Source organism: Colobus angolensis, unplaced genomic scaffold (assembly GCF_000951035.1).
Source record: "Colobus angolensis palliatus isolate OR3802 unplaced genomic scaffold, Cang.pa_1.0 Scaffold148, whole genome shotgun sequence".
Taxonomy (NCBI): Eukaryota; Metazoa; Chordata; class Mammalia; order Primates; family Cercopithecidae; genus Colobus; species Colobus angolensis.
The window spans coordinates 3705351-3710918 of NW_012114577.1; the positions used below are offsets into that span (position 1 = coordinate 3705351).

At 48.3% G+C, this 5568-nt stretch overlaps 1 long non-coding RNA gene across 1 annotated transcript in view; it reads right to left on the bottom strand.

Annotated features, from left to right (window-relative positions):
- The window catches only part of LOC105507298, a 38589-nt gene extending 33438 nt beyond the window's left edge, over positions 1-5151 (bottom strand). The window contains exon 1 of the long non-coding RNA XR_001001074.1: positions 5037-5151. This is a non-coding gene — a long non-coding RNA (uncharacterized LOC105507298). The remainder of the gene's footprint in view (positions 1-5036) is intronic.
- Between the last annotated feature and the right edge of the window lie 417 nt (positions 5152-5568).

The following is a 5568-nucleotide window of genomic DNA, read 5'->3' on the forward strand; positions in this document are numbered from 1 at the left end:
TGCCACCATGCCTGGCTAATTAAAAACAATTTTTTTTTTTTTGTAGACTGGGCCTCACTATGTTTCCCAGGCTGGTCCTGTGTTTATTTTCATAGAAAGTAAGCAGTTACATGTGTATTTTCTTCTTTCTCCTTTCTTACACAAAAAGATAATGTGTGTGTGTGCTTTTAAACTTTGTTTTTATATTTAACAATACATTTTAGAAAGCACCACATATTAGTTCATTGATATGCAAAAAAGATCATACTCATTCTTTCTTATAACTACATAGTACAGTACTCCATCGTGTGGATATATTGTATATTTTTCAATCCATATATTTATGGGTATTTACATATTCTTATATTGTTGTGGGTGTGTCTTCAAGGTACATTTCTGGAATGACTGGGTCAAAGGTAAATGCATATTTACTTTTGTGATATATTGCCAAATTCTTTTTTTTTTGAGATGGAGTCTTGCTCTGTCACCCAGGCTGGAGTGCACTGGCCCAATCTTGGCTCACTGCAAGCTCCGCCTCCCTGGTTCACGCCATTCTTCTGCCTCAGCCTCCTGAGTTGCTGGGACTACAGGCGCCCGCCACCATGCCCAGCTAATTTTTTGTATTTTCAGTAGAGGCGGGGTTTCACCATGTTAGCCAGAATGGTCTCGATCTCCTGACCTCATGATTCACCCGCCTCAGCTTCCCAAAGTGCTGGGATTACAGGCGTGAGCCACCACGCCTGGCTGATATATTGCCAAATTCTGTAAGGTAACATTTTGATAATTTTTGCATCAAGATTCTTAAGTAATTTTTGAATTAAGTACTATTCTTAAGTAATAAATTAAGTCATTTAATGCTACCTTCACCTGGTTTACATATCAATGTTATACTTGCTTCATACAAAACATTTAGAACTTTTAAGAAATTTCCTATTTGGTGAGGAGGTGAGTGTGCAGGACCCACTCTCTCTGTGGGTTTTATCACATATGAACTAATGCTCTGGCCCAGATAAGGCATAATGGCAACTGCATTTGTCCAAAGGCAATTTTTGAAAGGTAAAATATTCTTGTTAGAAGACAGATCAGCCACCCAAATCAGAGTTTAATAGATGTGTGTCATTATCTTGGTTTGGAACTTTAAGTTCTTGCCACATATGATGTCCTGGAAAATCTATTTTAAATAGTCTCCTAAATTGTTTTATTTGGGGGCAATGAAGACTGATGTTTGCAAATAGAAAACAAAACAAACAAAACTCTCTGAGAAACACTTTAGGATCCTGATGTCTGGCTTAATTCAATTATATACTAAATATCAGTTAAAAGCAAGAAAGTGAGTAGTAACGAACTATATGTGAGATGAAAAGGAAAAATCTGAAAAGCCAGTCCTGCAGTTAAAACTCTCCTTCAGGTAGGGAAGCGTGATTGGCATCTGGTGACAGTAATGGAGCTCACATTGTCTTTGTCCTTACCACATTGCTGTGACATATAAATTTTTGCCATTCCAGGTACCCAAAGCTATTCTCTCTGATTTACAGGCAAATCATCTCTGTTCTACCAGAATCTAACCCAACCAGCCCCAGAGCCCACTGGAAGGAGTGGGAAGGGGATGCCAGAAAGTCTGGGCATGCAGGGGAAGTTGTGCCTGCTGAAGTCTGCCTGCCTTCCCTTGTACCAAAGGCGGAGCACCACTGCTGGCTGTGAGCCGCTTCCACTTCGTGATTTTTTGGTGTCCACCAAATTACCTTGCATGAGACATACAGGATGTCAACCAGTCCTTTTTGAATTTTAATGTGCATATGTATCACCTGAGGATTTTAAAATGCAGAGTTTGATCGAGTGGCTCTGGGGTAGGGGCTGAGATCCTGCGCTTCTAACGAGTTTCGTGAGGCTGTGGTCCATGGACCACACTTTGAGTAGCAAGGCTCCGAATCACCGACTGTTGGTATTGCAGGGGAACATGGAGGTCCAGTTCCAGTCCTCTTATTTTTCAGATAAGGAAACATATTCAAGGAGGTTAGATAACATAGTTTCCCAGAGCTCCTCAGCAGGAGAGGAAGGAAGCACTGCTCCGCTGCTGCTCCCGGCTCATTACACCTTGGCCTAGTGGCGCTTAGGATTTCATCCCCCACACTTGGTCTGTCCTGCTCTCCTGGAACAGACTCATCCCCTGGGTGATCCTAACCTTGCTTAACCTGGGAGTGAGATGGCAGGAAGGAGCCCCTTCCCTGAGGTGAGCAAAAACCTGAGGAAATCCCTGGTAGGGGAGAAGGAAATGGCTTTTGCCAATGGCGCTCAAGACAACCACATGCTTTAAAGATAGAGCCCTATGAGAAGGTTTCAGAGGCCCTGATTCTCCTACCTGGCCAGGTGCCCTTGAGGCTCAACCTGAATAATGCCCCTGCCTTTCTGAGACTGTCTGGACGCCGTACTTCCATGGGGACTCAGGTATGTCTCCCTGCACAGACATTCATGAGCTTGCACATCTCACCTGGACCCAAGAAGAAAAATGGAAGTAGGGACAGAGAAGAGCTGCAACAAATCTCCACACGCATACTGGCTACCGGCGACACTGGCTACCGGGGACAATGACTACCAGTGACACTGGCTACCGGCAACACTGGCTACCGGAGACACTGACTACCGGGGACACTGACTACCGACCACACTGTCTACCGGCGACGCTGGCTACCAGTGACACTGGCTACCGGAGACACTGACTACCGGTGACACTGACTACCAGGGACACTGACTACCAGCCACACTGGCTACTGGAGACACTGACTACCGGGGACACTGACTACTGGCCACACTGGCTACCAGCCACACTGACTGGGCTCTTGGCTTTCTAGAAGATGAGGCAACAGGGAAAAGGGACCGCTTGCTTAGGGTTGGCCCCTGGGGCCACGTGCTCACACAGCTCTTTCTTCCCAGGTACACAGGAATGTGCTGATGCACACAGGTTGCACCAGGGGCTTCTTGAGATGCAGCACGGAACCCTTTGTAGGGGTCTGTGGGACCCTCAGCAGGGAAATAAAGGAAAATCTTGGGTGCCTTCAAGGGAAATTCCAAGCTAGCCGTGAGAAGTAAATAAATGACTTGATAAGCAAGAAGGTAATAGTAGCTTAAAACAATAGCCAAAGAAGCTAGAATTACGAGATGTTTGGTTTCCCTATAGAAACTGAAGATAACATCTTAACATATGTCTCTGAGTTGTTTTTCAGAAACCTGGCCCCCTACGGAATGAATCTGCTGGCACAGATACCTCAGATGAGGGGGAACTGAGGACTCAACTCTGACCGCCACTCTTGGTTCTAAATTTCTTCCTGGGCCAGGTACGGTGACTCACGCTTGTAATCCCAGCACTCTGGGAGGCAGAGGTGGGTGGATCACTTGAGATCAGGAGTTCGAGGCCAGCCTGGCCAACATGGTGAAAACCCATCTCTACTAAAAATACAAAAAAAATTAGCCAGGTGGGATGGCGTGCGCCTGTAATTCCAGCTATTCGGGAGGCTGAGGCAGGAGAATTGCTTGAACCCGGGAGGCACAGGTTGCAGTGAGCCGGGATCATGCCACTGCATTCCAGCCTGGGTGACAGAATGAGACTCTATCTCTAAATTAATTAATTAATTAATTAATTAATTTCTTCCTGTGGGGCCTGGAGGGAGTCCTGCCCACAAACCAGAGCTAACATTGTTTTTTGCTGACTCCAACATTTAAAACAAAGCTTCTTTTCCTTAACTAATTGCAAATCAGAAGATCTTTAAATCTATCCATGACCTGTATGCCCTGGCTTCAAGATACCAGCCCTTTTTGGCCAAAATCAGTGTGTAACCACCATGTGTCGATTTTACAATCTTACTTGTAACTTCTGCTTTCCTGAAATGTACCCCCGACTTAAAAACCCTTACCTGCAAGCCACTGGTCAGGATTTGAGCATGAGCTGCCGAGTCCTCCTTGCTTGGTGCCCAGCAATTAAACACCCTCCTTTCTTCCACTGCAAAACCTCGGTGGTCTTACCACACGGGGCAAGCAGACCCCGGTTTGCTCTGTAACATTCTTTTTTTTGAGATGGAGTCTTGCTCTTTTACCCAGGCTGCGAGTGCAGTGGTGCGATCTGGGCTCACTGCAACCTCCACCTCCTGGGTTCAAGCAATTCTCCTGCCTCAGCCTCCCAAGTAGCTAGGATTACAGGTGTGTACCACCACGCCTGGCTAATTTTTGTATTTTTAGTAGAGATAGGTTTCACCATGTTGGCCAGGCTGGTCTCAAACTCCTGACCTCAGGTGATCCACCCGTCTTGGCCGCCCAAAATGCTGGGATTACAGGCATGAACCCCTGCGTACGACCATGCTCTGCAATATTCTGATGGGCTGCATCTTGCAGCACACAACTCAGTAAATGCAAAGTTGGGGCTGGGAGACCAATGAAAGGTGGTTCCATCCCCAGTGCTTCTGACCTGACTTGACTCGGGGCACAGTATTTAGAATTTCTGGAAGACGGATGGCATTGTGCCTCTGCAGCCATCCTCCCTAACTATGACTTCTGTCCATGAGCGGTTGATAAGTATCTGTCAGTAGAATACTGCAGCCAGCCTTCCTGGGCAATGCCTGAAAGACAGCTATCCCTGAGCCTGAAGGGACCCAGCAGCTTAAACTGAGGATGGGGAGGGAGTGAGTGGTCGACCTCCTTTCATCCTTGCTCAACAAGGAGGCTCACCGCAATAGCGTCTCTTTTCCCACAGGGAAGCACACAGCACGGTTCCCCAGCCAAGGCCCAGCAGCCCTCAGTGATGGCTCAGTTCTCCTCCCCTGCTCCCCCAACAGGGGCGCATCCACTCACACAGGGGATAACAGGAGGTGGCAAAAGGTTTCTGTCTGCCATGGAGGGTGGGAGAAGGGGACAGGACAGTGACGACTGCTAGAAGAAAATGACGCTGTGAGGATCTGGCCACCATCAAGGATCCTGAGAACCGAGTCTCACCGTGGCCCCTACACACGCTCCTGGCGAAGACACCTGCTGTCCCCCTGCCCCTGCACAGGGTAAGTCACTCTCCTTACCTGCTGAGAGGCAGCTCTGTGACAGGCCCGGGAAGGGGACAGAGACTGGCGGCAGCAGCAGCGGTCAGTCGTCAGATGAGAGGCGAATTCAGAGCTGCTGCTTTGAGGTCACCTGAAAGCACAACCAGAGATGTGTCTAGAGGTGTGGGGACCCCCTGACATTGCTCCCAGCATCCCCATCCACCCCATCCCATGGTTCCCCTCTCCTCAAGCTCAACAGGCTTCCCCTCTCCTCAAGCTCAACAGGCTTCCCCCAAAGCCTGGGGTCTCCATGTCAGACCCTGGGGAGATGGGGAGCTCAAGGCAGACAGAGAACCCTCAGATCTGACCCAGAGCAGACTGGAAACACAACTTCAGGGCCACAGGCCACCCTGGGCCTCACCAGACTGCTCCCCTGGCCCCCTCAAACCTGCATGCCCAGTCGCTCTGCCACCCCCGACACGAGCAGCCCCAGCTCCTGCCAAACCTCTGCCAAATGGAAACAGGTCATGTGTTTTCTTCTTATAAAAATATACACCTGGCTGGGCATGGT